Genomic DNA, 25,836 nt, shown 5'->3' with positions numbered 1-25,836 from the left:
ATACCCAGCTCTCTCCTTCCAGGCACTTGGTAGGAGCATTATTTTCCTGTCCACTTGAGGGAGGTGTGAACATCTCACTCCCTTTGGTCAACAAAATGAGAGTGCAAGTGGGAATAATAAGGTCTATTTTTCACAACTGCTTGGAGGTTTCATTGATATAATATATATTCAGCATCTAGCTCATTGCAAAGCACTCATGATTATGCTCTGGTAGAAAAGGGAAGCTCAGTGCAAAGCACCCAATTGCTGGAATGAGACAATGGCACTAAAGGCATTTGGGGCAGAGCCTGGCTAGTTTTTCACAAACCCTATTTCCTTCCCTTCCTGGATTCACAGCCAGACCACATCTCCAGCCTCCCTGGCAGGTAGGTGTGGTCAGATGACTGAGTCCTACTGATTACATTTGAGTAGAAGTCATGTGGGCCCCTTCAAGAAGCCAATGAAACCCCTAAGCATGGGTTGTCAAAATCTTTGTCCTTCTAGGTGAAGAGTGTGGCAACCTTCAATAGAGTGGAAGAAGCCTGGGTCCCTGATCACCATGTGAAGGAGAGTCTCTTCCTGATTAGAACACCTCTTTTGGATGTTACGTTCATGAAAAACAAACTTTTGCTGTCTTTAGGACATTATACCTTTAGGATTTTATTACAGCATCCATACTTGATGCAGAACCTTTGAATGATTCTATTTCCCGAGAAAAATTTTTCTTCCCAGTAGCAAGCCAACACTCATTCCTCTAAAGGTGAGCTTTTGCCCAACAGATTGATACTTCAAGTCACACACATATTAACTGATCAGCATAAAATAACTCAACAAGCAGAGCTGAAATGCGCATCTATTTACTGTTGGTGTTGTGATGATTACCAATATAATGGCTACAGCTTCCTTGGGAATAATCTTGCCATTAGGGCTCAGGGCAGAAGGGCTGTGATGTGTGATTTGGGTAAGTGTCCTGTGTTGGTGAGGAACACGCAGGGCTGCTAATCTGGGCTGTAATTTCTCATTTCTCTTCAACTGCTTCACTTTTTATGGAACTTATATTGATGGATGCAGAAGATAACTGTCAGCTCACCTGCTAAATGCCAGGCTGAGAAGTTTTAACAATTAGTCTCATGTTTCCTGAAGGTGGCAGAAGACAGCAAGGCTCTGGACCTCCAGCAGGTTTGGCCCATCTCAATCGCCCTGCTTCCTCTCTTACTCTCCTCCAACCTACTCTCCTCCATGTTTTGCCAGATCCATATTTATATATATTTTAATTATAAATCAGATCACATCTGTCTCCCTTCCTAAAATGCTTCAACGGTTTCTTATCCAGTTCAAATGCAAGTAAACGGTCTTGCATGGTCCCTGTCCTCCACCTCCCCTGGATCCAGGCTATCTGCTGTGCAGCTCCCTTGGCATCCTCCCCCTCTAACTGTGGGCTGAGCCATGTGGTTGGTTTTAGGCGGTGGAATGTGGTAGAAGGAACAGGCATGCCAGTTCTGAGCCTAGAGCCTTGGTCGAGAGACCCTGTGTGCTTCTGCCATTGCCAACCTCTTTATTCCAAACATGACATGCTTCGCCATGTCCTGAAGTCCTTTTCCCCATTAATGGAACATTCCATCCCTCTACACCTTTCTCTGGCTGGCCACTTCTCATTATTCAGATTCCAAATCAAACATAACGTCCTAAGAGAGCCCCCACAAGGATGCCGTCTAAACCTGGCTGCCCCCGACACTCTCTATGGAGTGTCCCAGATGTGCTGCTAATGGGTTACAGGGGTGCAAAGATATCGAGTTCTAGCTGCCATCAGAGACTCCAGGTGCCATCCCAGAATAGCCTCACCCATTTAACCCAGTTGTGCCGTACACATTTTCTGTGCATGCCCCTGTGTGAGAAAGTTGGGAAGTCCTAATTGCAATACAAATGCTTCCTTCTTTCCTATTGCTTGCCACAGTGGGATATTATCCTTCCGCTTTAAAAAATGAAACTAATGCATATATTCTCTACCTCAACCCGCCAGATCTGGGGTTGGCAAAATCTAGCCCACTGCCTGTCTGTAAGTAAAGTTTTGGGGGGACACAGTCATGTCCATTCATTTATGTGTTGCCATGATGGCTGCACACAAGCCACAGTGGCAGACTTGAGTATAAGAACCTATGACCTGCAAAGATGAAAATAGTCACTCTCTGGACTTTCGGGGGAAAAGCTTCCGGACTGCTGCACTAGACCATAAGCTCCCAGAGGACAGAAATCTTGTCCGTTTTGGTCCCCTTTGCATCTCCTGCACCTAGCACAGCACCTGCCACTTAGTAGGTGTGCGAAGCCTATTTGTTGGGGGAATAAATGAATCAAGACTGCATCAGAGACCTGTGTTTAACTCCCAAGTCTCCATCGGGGTGGGGGCTGGGGGTGGTTTTGGGGTGGCTAGTGGCAACCTGCTCTGCCTGGAGGGTCAGGAAGCTGCAGCACTGGTGGCTGCCATGTGGCACTTGCATTTCTCCTAGTGAGGCTGTCTCTGCCGGCAGCAGCAGGAGTGCTTGGTCTGCACCTGCTGCAGGGAAGACAGTTTGAAAGTTTGAAGAAATGAGAAAAACTGGAAGTTTAATTTCCTCGAATAAGCAATTGATGCTTCCGAGTATAATTATCAGAACAAAATAGGGGAAAAATACGCGCACACACACACCACCCAACATGCTGTTTATACACGTTATGTTAATGGCAGGTTAGAATGGCCCACTGTGCATAATTTAGCCAAACAATTGATACCAAATTTTAATATATATATATGATTACTGCTACAGAAATGAAGCACCAAGACAAAACACAGGAGAGCTCATAATAGGCACACGTGAACTCTGAAGGCCTAATTACATCACCGGGGAGGGTAGACAATTGCTGCTGAACCAAGCAGAAAACAGGGGTAATTTGTAAACAGGTAGAAGGGCGGCCCAGGTGCACGGGCATATGTGTGTTGGGGGGGGGCGGGGGGCCCTGGGTGGCCATCTGGGCTTTCTGAGAATGGGGTGGGTCAGGACCACTTTCCTCAGCTGAAAGCACAACCTCTGAGCCCTAGACAGGTCGGCTCCCTCCTGGCCTGCCCTCCTGTTAGAAAATAGAAAATTGAAGACCAGGTTTTCCAAGGAAGTTTGCTCCACGTTCAGTGAACTGGAAGGGGACTGGGCATGTGCGGGATCTGAGGCCTGTGCCCCGAGTCTTTGTGCGATGCCCTTGGAGGCAGGGGTCCCTGGCACTTTAGGGAGCAGGGGGAGGTCAGGCTGCAGCCACATGGACCATGGGCCTGGCTGTTTTAGGAACAGGTTGTCTATGTCAATTCGCCCTGCAATTGCTCTGTAGAAAGGAGAAATTTGATCCGGTGATGGTTCAGGTACAATCTGGGTCTAGGCAGTGGTCAGATTGTTTCTTTCTCATACACTATGCAGGATTGCAAATTTGCTCATGTTATGGTTAAACTGTGTTGTGGCATCTTAAATAGACAGCGTAACCCAGTCACCAGCCTGTCTCCAGACATATACGTAGCGTATACCTGCCGTGCACGCTCCTTTACATCTGTGTCCACTGAAAAGCCAACAAACAAGAGTAATCAGGGCAGGCTTAGAAGAAAGTCACCAAGTTCTGACTCTCATTTCTAATTCCTTTCATGCTGTAATTTGTGGAGGGAATTCAGGTCTGCAGGAGCCATTTGGAGTTTTAGGCTTAAAGAGGGATTTTAGACATCATCTACGAACACTATCATGTTATGGATGAAAAAGCCGAGATGCAGGGAGGCTAAATGGGACAAAGGGGTGACAAAGTTAGAGGCGGGGACAGGGCCAGGCCTTCAATTCTGGATTCCTAGGGGACGCCTCCCAGGCCACCACATGCCCTTTTTAATAAGGATTCACTTTGTGATGGAGAGTGATGTGAGTGTGTCTACGTCTAAGCATGGTGTGGTAGACAGAATAAGGGTCACCTCCACCCCGCCAAATGCGTTCACATCCTCATCTCTAGAACCTGCGAAGTTGTGACTTCACCTGGCAAAGGGACTTGGCAGATGTGATTAAGTGAACGATGTTGAGATGGGGAGATTATCCTAGATTCTCTGGAAGGGACCAATGCAATTACAAGGGTCTTTAGAAGAGGGAGGCAGGAGGATCAGAGCCAGAGAAGGCACAAGCAGAGAGAAGAGAAAAGAAACATGACTGAAGCAGAGGTTGGAGTGAAGTATTGAAGATGGAGGAAGGGGCCACAAGCAAAGGAACATAAGTAGCTTCTAAAAGCCAAAAAAAAAAAAAAAAAAAAAAAAGGCAAGGAATATACTCTCCCCTAAGGCCTCCACAAGGAAGCAGCCTGCCCACACTTTGATTTTAGGACTTCTGACCTCCAGAACCTTAAGATAATAAATGTGTATTGTTTCAAGCCTCTAAATTTTTATGGCAACTTGTTATAGCGGCAAGAGATAACTAATACAGATAGTAACTCCAAGAGAGCTTCAAGAGAGGGCATAAATGTATGTGAGTCAACCGCATCATTCCCATTGGCCAGGCTTTCATAAATCTCAGTAGCTCAGGCTGACATTCCTCAATTGATCAATCAATGTATCAACCAAACAATGAATCAATCTTCATCTGGTCAATTTCTGACCTTCTCAAATTCATTATCAAAACCACCATAAGATTTACCTTATTGCTGTTCATGACATGCTAAGAAAATAATTCAGACTACAAAGACTTTACTCTTGCCACAACTATTTCTGAAAGCAAACATTTTTGCATTTAGTTTTTGCAATGAGGATAGGGACCTATGTGCCTTGTGTCCTATTCCACCCTCAGTGCCCACCACATGTTTAATACACAACAAATATTGATCGAACGAAGAGAAGAATGGATGAATGAGTGAATATATAAATGAATTATTGGAAGAGTGGTGAGCTGGTTGAAAGGGGAAGGAATATTTGTAAGTCCCTGGTGCACCTGAGAATTAGATAGTTTTGCAAAGTTCTAGTGGAAGGTTATTGCTCTATAGTTTAAACCAGGGGTCTAATAGATTAGGCTGGGGGTTACTTATAAATGGAATGGAGCTGGTGAGTGAGTGGTGGGCTGTTAAGAATTGGAGTAACCCACAGGGTTAGGAAAATGGAAAGCAGGGGGAGTGAGAGAAGAGAAGGAATAAGGTATGGGAGGAGACAGGCAGGGAGGAGAAGATCAGGAAGAGGTATTTGTTGGAGTACAACCCTGGGACAAATAGAGGAGGTAGAAATTGACCAGATACCCAGGCCTGCATTTTTCTCTGAAGAGGGGATGAGAGCTGAGTTGGAAAAGGCTTAGGAGCCTGTTCAAAATATTCTGCTGGACTGAGCCAGGCTGTGCTTCCCTAGGTGATACTGGGGCTTTGTTAGTCTATATATTGGAGAGGGACCGGGAGAAAGTCTTCCTTTTACCTCTATGAAACTCTGTACATAAATGTAGGTCATGCTAAGCTTTTTCTACTCCCTCACGTTGCTCTGTCATGAACACATGAAGTGGTGCAAATTACAGATTATATGGAATGGCCTTCAAGACCAATTATTTTTCCTTCTGTGTAAAACTGTGCATGTGTTCAGGCAGATCCAAGTGCAGAAAGTGGCTCCTTTGCAAAAGGTCCTGCCCAAGTGTGGAGTAAAGACTGCTTCAAGGTTTAAAACAATGCAATCAGTCTTTTTTTTTTTTTGCATGGGCAGACACGGGGAATCAAATCTGGGTCTCCCCTCTGCCTGCTGAGCCACCGTGGCCCACCCACAATCAGTTTTTAAAGGCTATTTCAGAGTCATTTTAAAAATGCCATAAAGAAAAATAAATGGAAAATAGAATTTCCTAATTTTAATCTTAGCGTTCTCTATTCCATTAATTGTTCTAGAATGAAAAATTAACTTGAAAATCTCGGTTATAAAAACTGTTTGCAAAATGGCCTACCCATTTATAATATAGTAACTTCTGCTTGCTAGAAGTTATTGCTTGCTGAATTATTACATAAAAATTGAACTCACAAAATAAGCAATGTCCTATACAGGATACGTTTTGGTTATAAAGATATTATATGCCTCAGGAATTTCTCTCTCTCATGCATAAACACATACAAACTCCTCTCTCTCTCTCTCTCTCTCTCTCTCTCTCTCTCTCTCTCTCTCTCTCTCTCTCACACACACACACACACACACACACACACACACACACACACACACACAGAGTAGGGTCCTACAGCCTCCTGAGAGCCAATCATTTAATTTTCAGAAATTTTGCAAGTTGGTTGATGCCACTTTGGTCATTTTAAATCTGCCACGGTGGGAATATTTACACCATGAAAATGAGCAAAGGCTACAAATCGGAGCTCTCCCCCCGGACTGCTTACTGTTAACTGTTTACAGCATATCATTGCTTAGCAGTAGAACCAACCAGCAGATAAGGATCCCCAGAAAAGTTTGTCCAGTTTTAAGCAAGAAAAGGCAAAGTCTGTGGAAGAGATCAACTGTAAGTTGCAAGATGCAACCAGTGGCTTCTGCAAAATGGAGATTCCAGACATCCCTACAGAGGGCTCTAACACAGATACCACTGGACCTGATTGGTACATTTTTATGGATATGGAGTAGCTAGACTGAGAGACTCCTGTAATCAATCTCCCCATTCTATGGGGGCCCCACCCTGGAGCTTAGAGCCCCTCACAGCAGCTTCTGAGACCCGGGACAGTCTCTTTCATGAGTCTCCTTTGCCTAGACTGCTTTCTACTTATGATTTAAATGCTCATGACCCAAAGAAAAGGAGCAAAAGAAGTTGGGAATGACTTATTATGGTCTCTGATCCAATCCTGGATGGTGAAATTGACCTGGCATTCTACCCCCACTCTCCGACTCCAGTCCCTAAATAGACTCTTCTTCACCAAGTCTGGTCAATGAGGCCTGGGACTTGGGAAGCAGAACATATGGAGTTCTGGCCACAGGTGGGATGACCTGGTGAACTGGAACAGAATCTGAGGGTTGGAAGGAATTTGCAAGAGGACCTCTAATACTGGAGAACTCACTAGCAGCTGTGGTCCCCCATTACTTTACTCTGTGACACTTAAGATATTAATTAGTAATATAGCCAACTTTCATTAAGAACTGAGGTGTTTCTTTGACCACCCAAATGTATCAGGTTTGTAGCAGACACTATCTAGACACAGGGCTCGCACATAGGTCGATGGATTCCTCCTGTAATCACCTGGTGCTCTCTGCCCGAGGGCTGTATCTCACCTCAAGACCTCACTTAGGCAAGGAGAGTTGGGGCAAGCTAATGACCCAGGAGCTGCCCTGGGACAATGTTGGATCAATACTCCAGCTCCCACCTCTGCTCAGCCTTGTTCAGTGCCACCTCCCAAGGGTCTACAGTGGTTACCTGCTCATCAACACACCTGCCTTCTCTCTCACCTCACCCCCCTCACTTCTCTACTCCTCTCTTGATGCTTCCTGGGATCATATTCTCAATACAAAAATATTCACTCAAATCCTTGTCTCGTGAGTCATTTTGGGGGGAACCAAGCCTAAGACAATGATCTAAGTCTGGAGATTAGGTAAAAACTGATTCAATGTGTTCCAAATTCTCCAAGTGTAAGGAGCTATAGGATGCTGTCATGGTCAGGTCCATGTGTCAACTTGGCCAACTGGTGGTACCTGTTTGTCTGGTTGGGCAAATGCTGGCGTATCTGTTGTGACGAGGACATTTCATAGAACTAAATCATGATCACATCAGCTGATTCCATTTGTAATCAGCCAAAGGGAGTGTCTTCTGCAATGAGGGATTCTTAATCTAATCATGGGAAGCCTTTTAAGAAGAATTCAGAAGAGACAGGCTCTCTTCCTGCTTCGGCCAGTAAGCCTCTCCTGTGGAGTTCATCCAGACCCTCCATCTGAATTGTTGGCTTCACAGCCTGCCCTGTGGATTTTGCACTCTGCATTCCCATGGTTACGTGAGACACTTTCATAAATTTTATATTTGCGAGTGTTTCCTGTTGATTCCGTTTCTCTAGAGCACCCTAACTAATACAGATGCTACGTCCCATCTAAACTGGGCATGGAAAAGAAGGGTTGGAAACCAGAGAGAATAACTAATTTTTCTTGATCATCTACCATTTGCTGGTGCTATGAGATCCAGGGGATCAGTAAGGGAGCTGGAAAAAGGAGGACCTAAAGACCTCAACACACGGTAAGGATATAAAAACCAACAATGCCAGTAACAACAACTTTCTTCAACTGAGCAATTAGTGTGTGCCAAGCATGGGCCTGGGAGGGGAATCATTACACGTATGTTAATACCTACTATAAAGAACCGAAGCAAGAGCCAGGGAGGTTATGTCACTTGCCCACAGGAATGCAGATAGAAAGGGACCAAGTCAAGATAGGAAACTCAGGCGCCTGCGCCTCAGGCCAGTGCTTTCAATTGACAGATTCTATATGCTGACTTCCATGGCTTTCAATTTTGTCTCTGGGCCCTACTGGGAAATTGAGACTAGGAATGGCCAGTTTTTGCATAAGAGTGAGGGACTCTTAGGATGCCTTCTTCCTCCCTTGGGGGCTCCTTTGCCCGTTTCCTGAGAGAATCTTCTCACCCACGCAGATCATAAAAGCATATCTCTGGAGTGTGAGCCAGGCCATGCTCCAAACTTCAAGTCTGAAAATTGGGCCAATTAAAAGGAACTCCAGCCTGCTCTCCATTTAGGCCAAATGTCCAGTGAGCTTTCAATGAGCCTCACAGGCTGCATGCTTAATTCTGTACCTTCGGAAATCTCTTTCTGAAATGAGCTACAGCGATCCCACCAGGTACTTATGGATAAACATATTAATCTCCCCAAATATTAGAATCTGAAGCAAAATCACATTGCAAGGAGCAGAGATGACCTTTCTACAAAGCTTAGCATCTTAGAATCAGAGCTCAGTGGTGCCGATTTTAACATCTACTCGTTACCAAGGCAGTTGCTATTTATGTACATCCTTGTACACACTGTCTCATTGATTATCACATGAACCCTATGAAATGGGCACTATTATTAGCCCCATTTTCCACAGGGGAAGACACAGAGCTTAATTAGGCTAAGTAATTCACCAGAGTCACAGGGGTGGTAAGAGTCAGGGCTGGGACTCCTACGTCCATGCTTTCCAGCCATCTTCTACACTACCTCTTGCTCCCTTCCTAAGCAGCAAACCCAGGTAATCTACAGTACTCCTGCTGGGAGAATGGCAGCCTGAACTTCAAAACTTCCAACAATGGGAGGCTCCCTCCCTCAAGAAGTGTTTATTGAATGCCTAAAATAATTGTAAGCCCAAATCTACTTCCCTATATAGAGGTGACACTTGTCATTTGGGACTCCTAGCATCCACTTCTTTCCTTTTGCTTCTAATACTCTGAGGACCTCAGGCAGCTGCCTCTCTTTGACTCTCTTGCTACGGACTTGGATGGGGATGATGCCACTTGCTGGCTCCAAGAGTGGCCATGTGACCTCTGCCTACCCAGTGACAGCTGCACAGTCCCTGGCCACAATGCCAGACTGCTCCAAGCAGGGGCCAATAAAGTCGCCCTGTGCTTTTACTGAAACTCTTGGTCATGGTGGCTAGGGGTTATTCTGTTTCCTGAATTTGCTAAGCCGGTGGGATTGTACATCAGGGAATAGTGCAGGAGGAAAACATCCCTTAGAATAAAGTCAGTATGAAAGAAATCAAACTTGAGAAATGGAGAATGTCAGTTTTCTGAAGATATCATTTAAGCGCCTGGATCCAGCTATGCCTGAAGTCATCCCTACCCCTACAATTTTTAAATTACTGACTCAGTGCATTCCCTTTTTCTTCCTAAATCTATTTTGAGTTGGGTTCAGTGCTGGCTCCAATCCCCTCCTCCCACACTACCACCATTGGCTTTAGTTTTGCCTGCAGAGTCCACAAAGGAGCCATAAAACTCATTGTTGGGAAGCTTTGCATAAACCAAAAACTACTACAAAAATTCGGATTTCTGCCTTCATGCCACCATCTCTATTCATCCAGTAGCATTCATTCACAAAGTTCACTGTCAAGTTTCCTGGCATCTTCACAGGATACAAGTTATACATAGATATTTCTTTCTTTTTTGTTTTAAACTCACTTTGTCTTTCAAGGATACCACTCTCTTCTAGTCAGACACCAGCAGCCAAAGACAGCACTTCTCACCTACACACATGTCCAGAAACACCTGCCACAGAGGAAATGACAGTGCCCAGGGATGATGGAAACTGTCTTTATAACAGTAGAGGCTGGCCCTTTACATCACTGAGCTCAGAAGGAAAGACCAAGAGTGTCTAAAAAGGAAAATGAGGGAGTCCCTTGGTGCTGATTCACCCTTTGAAAGCCCAGGAACATGTGAATGGTAGCATTAAAAGCCATTTAAATTTTAATTTCAACCGTAATTCTTTCTTTCGTTATTTTGTATTTGCAAGGATCAACAGATAAAGAAGTTCAAAAAAAAAAAAAAAAAGAAGAAGAAAAAAGTCTGGGGTTTTAGTTCCCCTCCTGCAAATTCTTCCTGGAAAGATGCTTGCAAACCTTCTGGCCACTGTAACTGCATGCATATGATTAACGGCACATGAGCCCAACAGCTTGCATATGTAGTTAATTTGCTCCAAATTTCCATGCTGCATTATAACCCTAATGATCACTAATAATAGACAAACCCACATTTTATTGAGTAAGTAATTTGAGACATTATGATTTTTATCATGCGAATAGGATCAGGCTGACCAATTTACACTGGGCACAGGAAGATAAATAACTAGGGAATCAATCTCTCCAGCAGCAGACTCTGTCTCTTGGCAAAATGATATGCATCGATTGGGAAAGAGGGCCAGCTCTAGACCACTTGGCAAGAAAGTCAATGAACTCTAGTGCTCCAAGCCAAAAGGTTGGGCAAAAAGAATGTCCTGCCCATCATCTGACCCCAAAGACAGCAAGGAAGCTTTGACACTGGGGAGAGGGTAGAAGAAGAGGTGGGCTTTGCGATCACTGGACATGTGATTGCAAAAGCTCCAACCCCCTCTTGCTCCCCCCACACACTGGATGACCTTGGGTAAGTCACTGAATGCACCTGTGAAAAATGACAATATGGTTACAGGTGGAGGGGCTGTGGGTATGTGTTAGCCAAAGTGAGGTAGAGGAAGGCACCTGGCACACAGTAGGTAAATGTTGAATCCGTTCCTTTACAAAAGTTCTGGAACATAAAGGCCAAATGGAAGGGACACGTGTTTCTCATTTCACAGGCATTTTGCAGAAATACCAGCACGAATTTCCCATTCATTTCCATAAAAGAGACCATCAAGGTCCTTAAGCGAGGAAAAAATAATGACTGGGCCTCTCCAGGTTTTCTAAATGTGCATGGAAAAGGGCAAGGGAAGCAGAGCTTGGAAGTACATTATTTATCGCATCTAGAAGATTTGCCTGAATTTTGTCTGGAAACTAGAGCAAAGGTGTTTGACATGAAAAAGCTCAAGCATTGGATTAAATTTAAGGTCTTGTCCTGGACTGCTTCATTCCCTCACCGTCTGCAAGGATGGGCTCTGTCTTGTTGGGTTGGGAGCACTCTGTGGCCTCTGATCCCCATCCCTTGAAATTCTGGTCCTGTGTTCCAAGGTGCCAGCCGGTCTCCTGCACCCTGGCAGGCTGCATCCTTTCCTGGCCCCACTCACCCACCGACAAGTCCTGTGGACTTAATGAGCGACATCCCTGCTCTGTCATCCAGGTCACTTAGGAGACAATGGAACCCCACAAAGTCTGGGGTTCCAGAATAAAACACCCCCGGGTGGACTGCGGAATGCCGAACCCTTCCACCAGAGAGTGAGCATTCAGATGACACCAAGCAAGGAAAGCTTCTCAGAGGGGGTGAGATCAGGTAGAAGGTAACACACAGAGATTGGGGGATAATGGTCGGGGTGGATGTTAAAAAGGAAGAAAGTCAAGAATCAAGACTCATCACACATGGGTGGGAGGAAGATTCTACCCGGGTATTGATTTTATTTAAGTTCGGGATGATCCATGTGACTGATATTCATTTTCTACACGTCACGTGTATTAGTGCACTGAATTCTCACCACCATTCTTTCGCAGATAAGAGACTGAGGCCTGACAACCTGCTAGTCACTAGAGGTGCCTGGCTGTACACGGCCATCCGCAGACTCTGCAGCCCATTCTCTGCCCACCAATATAGCCTGCAACTCATAAGCAGCCTCTTCTCCGAGAAATCGGCTGGGCAGCTACTGGCTAAGCTACTTTCTGGGATGCAAAAGACAAAATCAGTTCAAACATGTTCCTATCTGAGCTCTAATCAGACTGGGTCATAGCACCCAGAGGAAGATCTGAGAGTCCCATTTCCGTCCCTGGTAAGTCCATGGGGACCTCTGTGGCTCTGGGCACACCAGTGATCCGAGACAACTTTGTGACAGATGATAGTGAGGGTGGGAAACAAAATCAAACCCACCCCATTTTACAAGTAATTATTTGCATGAGAAAAAGGAGAAAGAAGTAGCACCAAGTATCAACTCAAGAAAAGTCAACTGATCAGAGATATGGGACCTGGAACTGAGGTTCAAAAACCTTTGAGATCTTGATATTCTCTCAAGCAGTGGGGACAACCAAATCAATAGGTCAAGCCCTCGATCTTGGGGTTTGTTCCTATGAAACTTAACCCCACAAAGGATAGGCTAAGTCTACTTAAAATTAGGCCTAAGAGTCACCCCCAGAGAACCTCTTTTGTTGCTCAGATGTGGCCTCTCTCTCTCTCTCAGCCAACACAGCAAGCGAACTCACTGCCCTCCCCCTCTCTACATGGGACATGACTCCCAGGGGTGTAAACCTCTCTGGCGACGTGGGACAGAAATCCTAGAATGAGCAGGGACTCAGCATTAAGAGACTGAGAAAACCTTCTCTACCAAAATGGGGAAGAGAGAATGAGACAAAATAAAGTGTCAGTGGCTGAGAGATTCAAAACAGAGTCGAGAGGTTATCCTGGAGGTTATTCTTATGCATTATATAGATATTCCCTTTTTAGAGTGGCTAGAGAGAAGTACCTGAAACTGTAGAGCTGTGTTCCAGTAGCCATGTTTCTTGAAGATGACTGTATAATGATATAGCTTTTGCAATTTGACTTGTGATTGTGAAAATCTTGTGTGTAATGTTCCTTTTATGTACAGTAGGGACAGATGAGTAAAAAATATGGATAAAAAATAAATAATAGGGGGAACAAAGGTTAAAATAAATTGAGTAGATTGAAATAGTAGTGGTCAATGAAAGGGAGTGGCATGTATGGGTTTTTTCCTTTTTCTTTCTTTTGCTGGAGAGATGCAGATGTTCAAAAAAATGATCATGGTGATGAATACACAACTATGTGATGATATTGTGAGCCATTGATTGTAACCATGTCAAGAATATTTGTATGTCAATAATGTTTGTATGTCAAGAATGTTTGTTTCTCTGTTCATTGTTTATAATAAAAATATCAAAAAAAAACCTTTGAGATAATAACAATGATGAGCACTAACATTTCCCAAGTGCTCATTTTATGCCAGCCCTGACCCAAGGACTTTACTAACATGATCAGTTTTAATCTTTGCATCGACCTATAAGGTAGGTGCTAATAGCATCCACGCTTTACAGGTGAAGACACGGAGGCTCAGAAAAAGGATGTTAATTGCCCAAGGTCACACAACAGGTCATGGATCCTTGTCTTTTATAGATTCATTCATTTTGGGATACTGACCAGGTGCTACAGAGTGCCCAACATTGGGGGCAGAGGAAAGAGCCAAGAGCCTTGTCTTCAGGAGCTCAGTTTTATGGGGAACAAATGTGTTGGTAAGTGTGGCCCCACGTGTGCTACCAATAGTCACTTCCAGGATGGTGTAGGGCACGTTCTAGACACCTATCAGGGATGGCTGCCTGGAGGAAGAAACTCCTGGGCTGACTTGGAAGGGGCTGGTGGAAGTGGAGTCAGATGATGAACAGAGAGAAGTTGGTCAGGTGATGAATGCAGAAAGGGGTATTTCGGGTAAAGAGAACAACATAGGAAAAGTTCAGAGAGGGGACAAAGAAAAAAAAAAAAGTCCAGAATGGGGAAAGAACAAAGTGAAGAGACCGAGGCCAGAGCCACGGCTCCTCCAGGCCTGGTGGAGACTCTCCCCGCTGCTGCCGTGCCTTCTGCTTGGAAAGATGGTGCACGCAGCAACCGCCAGTCACTCAGCACTTGGCAACATGCTGAGGAAGGCAAAACCCTGGCCAATGCCAGTGCCTGGCGATGGTGAAATGGGACACCATGACTGCGGACACAGCTGTTGGCCCAACTATTTCTGAATCTGCCCTTACCATGGGCAAATGCATCTCCTCTGGTCCTGGCGGGCCATCCTAGGAGGAAGCCACTGCTCTGATTCCTGGCTGGCTATCCTGTGTCTTTGTGTGGGGCCCGAGGGTTCCTTTTCAGCCTCTTCTCAATTGGTTCTTCTCAGCTGGTTCTCCCTTTCAGAGTCTCTGCTAGTAAGAAGTGAGGGAAATCAGTGTTCAGTGGTCAACCTGATGTTCATTCATTCAGTGCACCATCATGGACATGTGAATGTACCCAAGGATTGAGAGCCATCCGGGCCACAATTCCAAATTATGGGCACTTGCATCCATTCTGTTGAGAACTGAGTCCCTAGAGACCTGTTTTTTCCCTTTGGATGAAGCCAACAAAGCCAGAAAGTGTCAGTGCAGCCCCTGACCTTCAGGGGTCATACATCCTGGGGCCATGAAGGCAAGAAAATTTTCAGGGAACTACAGGAGTCAACTGCAGGAGCCAAGATATTTTTATCATATACTGTGCTCCTCAAATAGCTCATTGTCCCTCACACTGACCCAGGGACAGGCTAGGAAGCAGAGGCCCAGGAGATTACCAGTCTTGTCCACAAAGACAAGGCAATTTTTGCAAAGGCAGACCTGAACTCTGGACCCACTGAGAAAATCTCATAGCGAAGTCCTGGGCTCAAAACAGTAAATGAGCATGTACTTTGGAAAAAGGATTCCTTGGTAAGCCAAAGCAGCCACAGTTTTCGTTTTCTTTACAGTTTCTCATGCAGCAAATTAAGTTTGGTTTGTTTATGTTAAATTCAAGAGCCCCAACATACAGGCTAAACAACAAGTCATATTAATTATAAAACATTTAAAATGCCCCCTGTGCAGGTATTAGCTTTGAAAAAAGTTACCCTAGAAATAGCTCACGTCTAAAGATACATATGAAAGTTATATATGGAAATTATCCTCTCCACATGTTTTGCTTCTTTTTAACAAAAACAATCTTCTGATTTAAAAGTTATCTATACTGTAGAAAACTCTATAAGAATATAAAAGAAAAAAATTCATAATTATACCAACCAGAGACTAATATGTCAGTAAATTTCCTTCTAGCCTTTTCTCTTTGCATGTCTAGGACCTGTAAAGGCTTATTTAGGTAATTTCTTCCATAATTAGGACTATAAGATTTTCCTTCATTTTCTACTTAATATTATATAATATGATCATTTTCCTCATGTTTTGCTAGATACTGGATTATATAATGAGTATCTGTGGACTTTGAAATGCCCTCATATTGTATTTTATCTTACAGAGACAATCAATTGCATTTTTATGGAATAACCACATATACGAGTAAAGGAAAATGTTTACGAAGTGTGAAGATGGTGCTAGGTGCTCCCGTTCTCCTACCCCCCAAAAAAGGCAGTTGGCCTCTCCCCCTGCCCTGGGGTTCGTGTGGGGGGTGCGGGAGCAGACCATTTTGAACTGGACGCCTCCTTCTCCCAATAGCTAATCGGGACTTATTGTTGAGGAAGGAAGCTGGGAGAATGCTAAAGAGGGCTCTTCACAACGGAGCTGGCAGGCCTGGCAGTTTGGGTGCCATCATGTGTTAATTAGCTTTCTCTCGTTATGGAGGGGAGGAACCCCACCCCAAAATAAATGCCAGTCCTCGTGCTGTTCTCTGATTGAGACCCTGTCCTTCTAGCTGCAGCTGGCATTTCTGTTGGCACAGTCACCATCCAGAGGGCGGGTAGAAGCCGGGAAGAACCCTGAACTCTGGCAAAAAAAGATATTCTGACCTTGGACGTTTTGTCAATGGGAGGAAAAATGTCCCGGGTGACCTTGTGGGGACACAGGGACTCAACCTGACCAGAAGCATAAAGCCAAGCTCTCCAAGTGCGATTTTACCTGCATTGGAACCGCAGGGCCTATTCAATGGCCCTTCACTAAAAGGTAAGTTTGCAGGAGACTGGGAGGCTGTGGCAATGCGCCCATCCCACCTCAGCTCCTGGGATGCAGCAGTATAAACCACACGGTTTATACTTGTGGGGATCTTGAAAATGCATAGATTTGAATTTGGCCCCTGACACCGACCTTGGGCAAGTGACAACTGTTTGGTGTCCCCATCTCCTACACCAACATCCATCCCGTAGACTGATCAGCCTTTGCAGAAGGAATCCCAGCCCACTACCTGGCACCTTCAATGAGAAGTTCTCCCCTCCACCCCCAATCAACTAACTCTGGGAAGGTTCCTACTGAGGAAAAGAAAGTTAGGGAAAGAGGTGTGCCCCCAGAGCCGAGAGCAGAGCCAGAGAAAGAGCTGGCAATTCCAGAGCAGACTGACCTGATCGTCTTGGCTATTAGGGAAGCCCTAAAGCTGTTTCTATTCCTCAAGAGATGAAATGAACTGAAAATCATTGCTGTAAACCCGCAGGGCTTCACTTTGAGTTTGAAGGGAACTCTGCATTCTAAACAGGGTGCCTGAGAAGGAATAACAAGGTATGCAGCTAATACATGGGCCAGGAGGGTTCAAGTATGGTCATCATATTTCTTTTGTTTAGTTAAATGGAGTCAAGATAATGAATTGAGAAAGGTGATTTTGAAATAACTTATTGCCCATGCAAAGCAATCCTTTTGGCACCTCCATTGTACCTGAATCTCGCTTCTTGCGTCTAAAATCACCTGACGCTAACATACTTAGGCCTCAGTTCAAGATAAGCTTTATGAGATAGGATAAACTCAGAGCCCTACAGCATGCATGTCTATTCTTCCTAATCTGGCATCACTGCAGACGTTGCTAATCAATTTCAAAACTCTTCCCATCAAGTACAGATATAGTCATGCAATCCTTCCTAAAACAAACCTCCAGACAGCCACTGCCAATTTAATGGAGTTGGTAAGCCTCTCCTTAAGGGAAAGATGGACATGCCTTGTCTTTTTTCTCCCCCATTAAACCAAGGGCTCCAACAATTCAGGCCCAGGGAGGCCCAACTCTCACTCTTCCACAGGCACTTCTGTGAGCAAGCTGCACCAAAGGAAGGTTTGTTAAAATCCTAGTATGTCATTAATAATGTAGAGAACCCAGACATTTAAACGGAGATCAATTGGCAATAATTCTATGGGGCAAGACTGGGACTTAAATTGCAAAGTTGAGCATGAAGGGCATTGTCTGATTAATGCAGGAAGAGTGATGATTCCTGGATTTTCCAGCAAAATGTGGTGTCATTTGGTGGGCATTATCTGGTGAAAGTCTGTGCAGAGTGGGCCTAATTGGGTGGTCGCAGAGGTAGGGGTGGAGAATTGCAGTGGTGTGGTTTGAGAGACCACCTGAACGTGGGAGAAAGGGGGGACTAGAGCCAAGGAAGTACCCAATTTCTAAATCAAAGAGATCTTATTGACAGTGAAAAGTAGCCTGGGGAGCTGGCAGAGAACCTGCAGAGTGGAAGACCAGAAAAGAACATGAACCAATCTCAAAGGGGAAAAGTAGGCCTTTTGGAATTACGCTGAGTTTACTTGAAGGATCGGCTGGAGAGAAAACAGATTCTTAAGCAAACCCTTCTTCTCCAAAAATAAGCAAAGGGATCCAGGTGGAAACATGTGCTTTACCTTCTAGGTTCCCTGACAGTCAGGCAGGCTCCTTTAGGAAACTGTGATCCTCCACCCCCCAAAACCCCTCAATCCCCAATCAGAGCAAGGAAAAGGAGCAGCTTGGCATATACTCTCCATTTCTGGGTAAATCTCAGACCACTGGACCTGCCTCGAGTCTCTTACATAAGCTATTGCCACCTACTAATAGTGTCTTTTGGTCCTGCTCACAGGTTCCTTAGCAGCTTGGCGCTCTCTTGGGTTTTCCTCACTCTGATGAGATGCCCCACCGCTGGAAACCAAAGGACAGGATTAGGAAGGAACTGGGTTTCTGGGACCATGCTGGGACAATGTTTCTAGAGAGATAACTAGTTTTTGCTTAATGTGGCCTCTAGCTGGGATTGTCTAGGCTAAGTCATATTACACACTCAAAAACGAAAATACTGGTGTTGGGATGGCGGGGCCATAGGTTTTGCTTTGTGTTTTTGCTTTTAAACTTTGTTTATTTTATTTTCCTGAATATTAGAGTACATGTTAATGTAGAACATTGTGACTAGGGAAAATAATCAGCAATAAAATTATCCATTGGTGAATTACAGACGATTTTCCTTCTGATTAAATACTTGTCTTTACTTTCAATAATCCCACTAGAGGATCATTTACACAATGTATTTAATGCTCTAGTTCCATTATCTTTTATTTTTAAAGTAATAATTTAAGAGACCAGTCTTAGCCTAATAGACTGCCCGAGAGAGTGGTAGGTATATTTAGTGATACAATGAATAGTTCCTTTAGGTATTTTATGACATAACAGTAAGTGCTTTGAGAACTATAGGTCTGTTCTGATCAGAGGAGTACCTTTGTTTACATATTTAACATTATTTTCTTTAAGAAAATTATACAGAAGCATTCAAGATATTTAATATTTAAATGAAAATGCCTCTGGACAAATCCAGAACAGTAATCCAACCACAATAGAATAAATATCTGGGAAGTAAGCCCTGAGCATTGGGGAAGTCAGTCTCACATCATTTGGTAAACTCAGGTGGCAGAGTATTAAACACAGTGACATTTCTTAACAGAGTCTGAAGAGCATGCATCTGCTCAAGAACATGACGGCAGCATCGCAAAGCTCAGGCAGTGTACACCTTGGAGAAAATGCCTTTTGCCTTCTGATAGTTTGCATACAATTTCATCATTTATATAATCCCATCAAAATATGGAGAATGACGAAATGGGTGTCAGAAAAAAATATTATCATTATTAATAATGGTGTTTTTCATTTATAGAGAGTGTCTTTTTCTGAACAGTGAAATATTTTTACATTGGACATAGGCTTTTTAGGAAAATTAATGCTTAAAATATCCCGCTAGTGCAGTGTGTGGGAAATGTTACAGATGGGGGAAAAAAAAGATTAATATAAAAAGTGTCAAGAATACATAATGGAAGGCCTTCCATTCAGGTCCATACACCATTATCATCGGCCAGTGCAGACCATGTGGGCACAGCCACAGTTACAAGGCAGCAGCCTGTGCCTCCTATCATTTCTGCCCTCTCCAGAATTGGATCTGGCCATCTGAGTGGCCCCTGCGCCTGGCCAGTCAATGGCAACCCCTTCCCAGGTCCCTTTGAGATGGGCCAGCCATGCCTGACTGATGGCAGGGCACAGTTCTAAATCTGGAGGCTCTGGTTTCAAAAGGTAAAAAAAAATTCACTTTTTTTTTTCAAATAAATCGAGTTTAGGATTCAAATCTGTGAAACAGTTGTTTTCCCTTCCCCTCTGGACTCTGATGGCCGATTTATCTCAAACTCCTAAGAATCACAGTAGTATGGACCTCACAGAAATTAAAAGAGCTCATTTCTACTTGGAAATGTTTGACATCTTTAACTGTGGTCCAATTTGTGATGGCCTGAAGCAAAATGAGGGCTAGAACTAGAATGTGGGAAAACTGAAACACTCATGCACTGAAGGTGGGAATATAAAATGGTACAGCCCCTACTTTTGAAGAATTGAATAGGAAATAGCTTGGTGGCTCCTCAAAAAGTTAAACAGAGAATTACCATATGAACAGCAATGCCACCCCTCGGTATATACCCCAAAGAACTGAAAATAGGGACTCGAACAGACATTTGCACATGAATCTTCACAGCAGCATTATTCACAACAGCCAAAAGGTGGAAACAACTCAACAGATGAATGAATGAACAAAATGTGGCCTATGCATACAACAGAATACTGTTCAGCCAAAAAAAAAAAAAAAAAACCGAATGAAGTTCCTACATATGCCACCTCATGGACAAACCTTGAAATCATGCTGAATGAAATAAGCCAGAGACAAGAGGGCAAATATTGTGTGATTCCACTTACCTGAGATAAAATGGGCAAATTCATAGGAACAGGGAACAGATTAGAGGTTACCATGGGCGGGGGTAGGGGAAATAGGGAGTTTTTGCTTAATGGGCGCAGAATTTCTGTATAGGGTGATGAAAAAAAAATGGAAATAGTGGTGATGTTTGCATGACATTGTGAATGCAAATGATGCCACTGAATTGTATATTTGAAAATATTAGGGTGGCATTTTGTGTTATACATATTTTACCACAATGCAAATACACACACACACACACACACACACACACACACACACACAGAGAGAGAGAGAGAGAAAGAGAAGGGCTTAGAAGCTGCAGCCCTACTGACTGTAAAAGGACAACTATTCCAGGATGGAGAGAGCACCAGCCAGCATCTCCTCCAGAGACATCCCTGACCAGAGACAGCCATTGCAGACAAGGCAAACCCAGCAGGCAAGCTCATGCAAGCTCTAGATGCCCTCAAGAGAGGCAAAGGATTCCACAAAACTCATGAGCTGGCTGCCCTTCACATTTTCAGAAAACCCTAGAGTTTGTATACTCTCCTGTTGGATTTCTCAGAATATGAAAGTCTGTATTTAGATTGGGCTGGCATAGCGTTTTTTCTGATAATGTCCCCAAATGTCGGGATGGCAAAAAGTACCGGTGCCAGCAATATATTAGCACATGGTTTAAAGATCCAAGCCGCATAAACGTTGTGCTGGGGAAGGGGGTATAACCCTGGAGTTGCCATGTGGAGACGACTCCCCCCTGTTGGCTAGTGTATCATGCTGAACAGAGCCACGCGTGGCCTAGATTGTCCTCTGTGGCAGAGTTTGTGGGGAACCCTTAAGCCATCGCAGCTAATGGGATTGTCTGCAAACATCGAAGGGCAGCCACGTGAACACTTTGGAGGAAAAAAAAGGGGCCAGAAAAGTCTCAGAAGTATTTGGTAGTCTTGGGAGCAATCTAGAAAAATGCAGTGGCTACATTTGTCAGCTTTCTTTTCAGGAGATCCATCTATCCGCCAGAGGAGGGAACCCCTGATGAAGAAGTAATAAAGTAATTATTTAAAAATAAATAAATAAAGAGAGGAGAATCATAAAAGTTTTCCTAAGTAACACAAAATCATTACAATGTCCTGGCAGACATGCATTTTTAAACAATGGCTATAATAACGGAAAATTAGATGTCATTACTTATTCATGAAGTTCTGGTTAACACTAAGCGGCTTTTATAACAGTTTACTTTTTATAAAGAGCATCTTTTGGACGGATGTTATTTTTCAGTCATACAATGGCAGAAACAAGTGTCTACTTGGGAATCTGGTGAAATAGCACTTATTGGAGTTCATAGCAGTTGCTTATTACATGATCAGGGTCATGGAGAAATTGTCATAAAGCATACAGACTCTCCGTTCTCCACAGCACCATTAAAATGACTGTGTACTTTTATACTTCCTTCTGGAATTCGATTTGATTTAAAACACTGTTGAAATTTGAAGATAGAAAACAATGTTTGATGAATTTACAATCTTCCTACTAAAGGGAGAGTCAAAAGGCCAATAAATCCTCAGTGAAATGAATAATTGAGATTCTTGGAAGCTCTAAAACGAAATATTAAATATGCAAAATCTTGTTGAAAAGCATAATTAAGCCTATCAATGCCTAAAGTCTAAAGTACAAGCCATCTCTTAAGTTAGACATGTCTATTTTATACAAGAATATATTGCCCTAACTTTTCAGGAAGAAAAGGAAAACCTTTTGCTCTAAGTTTAAGGAGTATTTTATTCCATTTTCAGTTCTCTCACCGTTTGAAGACAGTACAACTTCAGAAGAGTTACAACAAAATAAACATCAGCTATCAGAACCCCTTAATAGCTCATAGACATTTCTGACAACTGTGCTGCCAGATATTATGGGTTCACTGTGCATTGAGGAAAATAAGAGGCATTTAGACTGGAGGCCTTTTCCTGGGCGGCTCGTGTGACTCTGTTCCCATCTCTACCACACCTTGCAGCTGAGGATGTAAGAAATGTCCTGTTCTCTCATGAGAACTCAAGGAGGTGGAACTGAGTTGGCCCAGCTGTGACAGCATGGGACAAAGGTCTCCTGTAGTTGCACCCTTGGAACTACAGACACAGGTTTTATCCTTCACTGATTGATTCTATTTATCCTGTTCCATTCCTGAGATACCTGCACTGGCCAATTTGCCCAAATGCCCCATTTAAAATGTTTCTGGGACAATCAATCTTTTGGCAGGTCATCAAGTGTACTTTTTATTTTTTACTTATTTTTTCAAGAATACGGAGAGTGTTCTCCAAATCCCAAGGTGCACATATATCAGCATATGTGCTATATATGTTCTTCTTAACTTCTCTGTCGAAGGCTATAAATTTACATGGAGATTTCTCCAAGTGGCTCAGGCAACTGCAGTTCTGTCTCACTAATTTTCAGAAAACTTTTATGATATAGGCTGGTTGTAAGATTTGGAAAGCCATTTGCCCTCCTCCATGTAAGTGCAGTGAATGTAATTATCCAGGTAATCTAGAGGAAATAAATTTCCAGCCTACTCTCAGGGAAATATGTTTGGGTATGGATTTATCCAATTTGCTTTCCATGGAGGGCATACATATTACGCCAAAAGAAAAATATAATGAAAAAAATTAAATCCTATTGACTCAGTAAAATATATCAGAAACATTTTGTTGAGTAGAGGGAAAAAGGAAGGGAGAGAGGCAGAGAGAGACAAGAAGGGAAAAAGAAATGCTGGTTGAAGAAAGGAACAAAAATATGATAGATTTGCAGGCTGCAAATTGTGCTTTTTCATCAGCTTTTCAGTATTATGGACCAATCAAATACCACAGATAAGTCTTCTCTCTGCCTCAGTTCGGTGAAAACCCAGGCACAATGGCAGGACTAGATGCACCTATAGTTTGGACATGGCTAATGAGAACGGTCCTGACATCACCTAATGACACCCAGTGGACACTTTCCCTTTGCTAGGCAGTGTGCTAAGCTGAGGACACAAAGGAGGATAAAGGAATGTCTAATTTATTCAAACACTGAGATGTGATCTCATCCCAAGCTGAAGATTGCCCTGCTTCTCGCAAATGTTTGGGGGTCTTTATAAAACACCAGGAAACCCCCAAAACCATTCTGAGACATCTTCCTATATCAAAGTGCGAGTCATTATTTATCTTTGACAGAACAATGAGGAGACAGATATCTTTAAGGCAATATTCCCTTTGAAAGCTTGACCTGTGACAATGACCAAATCCATATGATTCAAGACGAAGGGATTTGTAGAGTCCAACAATTCAGATCATGGGTCTAAATGAGACACTCTGAAATAGGGAGCTGGGCATTGCAAAATGATGACCGACAGAAGCCACCTGTTCATATTCAGAGGAAGGGTCTTCTTAGTGTCAATAGACAGTGTATGAAATGGGACCCAAAGAAACCAATCAGATATCCCCCCAAAACTGGCTTTTTTCCTTGCCATTCACATAATGCAAAGCATGAAGCAATATATTACTATGGAGAATGATGGGTTTTTCATCTTGCACAGAAGCCATATTATCATCTAAGTATCACACTCCCTATCTCTATTACTCAGTGGTCACCAGACATTGTGCTAACTCCTGGAGGTAGGATGGTGTGTAAAAGCAGACATAGTTCTTCCTAGATGGAGATTGTGTCAGGAACAGAAGACATATATTGACCTAGGATCACAGGAGCACAGAAATCTAGGAAGGCATCTTGGAAGAAGTGATATTTGAGCAGAAGAACTGAAGAATCAGTAGGAGTTAACCACATAAAGGGTAGAGGAGAGTAGAATATTCTTGGCAGGGAACGTGCAAAGGCCCAGGGGCAGGGAGTTGACAAAGGGCAGCGAGACTGAAGAACAGAGAAAGTACAGAGGGCTGAAGGGGACTTTGTGGATATGCTGAGGATTGGGGCCTTTATCCCCAAAGAAACGAGAAGATTTTAGGCCAAGCAACAGATCTTTTAGAGGGTCACTTAAATGGACACAGAGAAACCCATTAGGAAGCAACTGTTTTATCCAGGACACTATGGACAACTACTTTTAAGACAACCGCAAGAGCTTCCCAACTCATCTTCCTGCCCCTTGGTCAGGGACATCATCTTTCTAAACAAATCTGACCATTGCATCTCTCCTTCCTGGATCCTCACTGCCCTTGGGGGACAGGAAGCGGGGAGGGACTCTCACTCACCAGCAGGACTATAAGACTCTGCCCCCGTAGGGCCCTCCTTTACTGGCTTATTTGTAAATCCCTTATATAAACTCAGTTCCCTGGGGCCTTTTGCTGCTGGGCCCTCTCCCCGAACGCCTGGCCTCGGAGGTCTCACACCACTCCGCTCCCCACACTCATCCCACCACTCGCCCTTGCCAAAATGACTTCTGTTCCTCTTTAGAGATTTCTTTGAGTGGCAGCTCCCTCAGGAAGATACGGGGCTAGGAAATGGTGGGGTTTGCTACTCTTGAAATAGAGGAACTGCGTTGGGTCCCGAGAGTCTCTGAACCAGTGCCCCTCCCCCTCCCCCAAATTTTGGGTCCTTGTTCCGTGGGTACATCGGTGCACATCTCCGGGTGTACTCGGGATGTTCCCCCTTTGGGGAAAGGGACTCAAGCTACCAATTGACTGACAAGAGCACGAGTGTACAAACATACATATGAATACACACCTACACACACACACACACACACACACACATGCTTACTCATCACCTCCCAGTACCAGCACCGTCAGGGTCTTGATGGACCCTTCCAGTATACCAAATCTGGGGGCACAATTGGCACTCAGAAGGGAAAACACTGCTAACCTCCCTTGCAGATGCCTTTTTAATAAATCGAGATATAATCCACATATTATAGCGTTCACTCTCTTCATGTGTACAATTGAATAGTTCCAGCATATCTGCAGAGTTGTGCAACCACCATCGCTGTGCGATTTGGGAACATTTTCATCACACCACAAGAAATCTTGTAGCATAAGCAGCCACTCCCCATTCCACCCTCCTCCTAGCGACTGGCAACCCCTAATCTACTTTGTGTCTATGGATTCGCCTGTTCTGGATAATTCATATAAATAGTCATACAATATGTGGACTTTTGAGACAGGCTTCTTTCACATAGCGTGATGTGTTCAAGGTTTCCTGTGTTGTAGCATCATTATTGCTTTTTAACACAAACCATGTCACCTGTGCCAGATGACCACTGGCCTTTTCAGACCCCACAGGGGGCCGCCACCTTTCCTGGATGCAACCTGAGCACTTTGGGAGACGCCTCCCCACTCGATGTCCTTCTGCCTCAGTGTCCTCTGTAACTCCAGGGCTGAATTCAGTAAATGACTAAAGGACATCATGCACATCCCACATTTCCCCCAGAGATGATACCAAGAGGATGCTGGAAGTTGCACGGGGGTCTCTAAAGCATTCTGAATTCAACAGAGAAACACGTTGTATAAACACAGAGAGAACAGTAATTTTTGCATTACACTGCTCCAGAGATTTCAAGAAGATTGTTGCATTCCTACCCACTTGCTTTCCAGTCTCCCAGTAGGC

At 43.9% G+C, this 25,836-nt stretch overlaps 1 protein-coding gene and 1 long non-coding RNA gene across 5 annotated transcripts in view; one reads left to right on the top strand and one right to left on the bottom strand.

The window, feature by feature from the left end:
- Positions 1-25,836, bottom strand: part of WWOX (WW domain containing oxidoreductase) — a 972,892-nt gene that overhangs the window by 145,035 nt on the left and 802,021 nt on the right. The gene's annotated exons all lie outside the window — the stretch shown is intronic.
- Positions 11,706-19,149, top strand: LOC143659786 (uncharacterized). 3 transcript variants are annotated; one of them, XR_013163736.1, is made up of 5 exons: positions 11,706-11,898; positions 12,107-12,378; positions 13,731-13,846; positions 15,627-16,267; positions 18,133-18,492. It is a non-coding gene; the product is annotated as an uncharacterized LOC143659786 (long non-coding RNA). The 3 variants fall into 3 exon arrangements; XR_013163737.1 differs by lacking the exon at positions 18,133-18,492 and adding an exon at positions 18,982-19,149 and having other exon boundaries at positions 11,722-11,898; positions 16,020-16,267; XR_013163735.1 differs by having other exon boundaries at positions 11,724-11,898; positions 16,020-16,267.

The sequence above is a fragment of the Tamandua tetradactyla genome, chromosome 16 (genome assembly GCF_023851605.1).
Source record: "Tamandua tetradactyla isolate mTamTet1 chromosome 16, mTamTet1.pri, whole genome shotgun sequence".
Taxonomy (NCBI): domain Eukaryota; kingdom Metazoa; phylum Chordata; class Mammalia; order Pilosa; family Myrmecophagidae; genus Tamandua; species Tamandua tetradactyla.
Note: the sequence above shows the minus strand (reverse complement) of the source record. Positions and strands in the feature narration are given on the sequence as shown.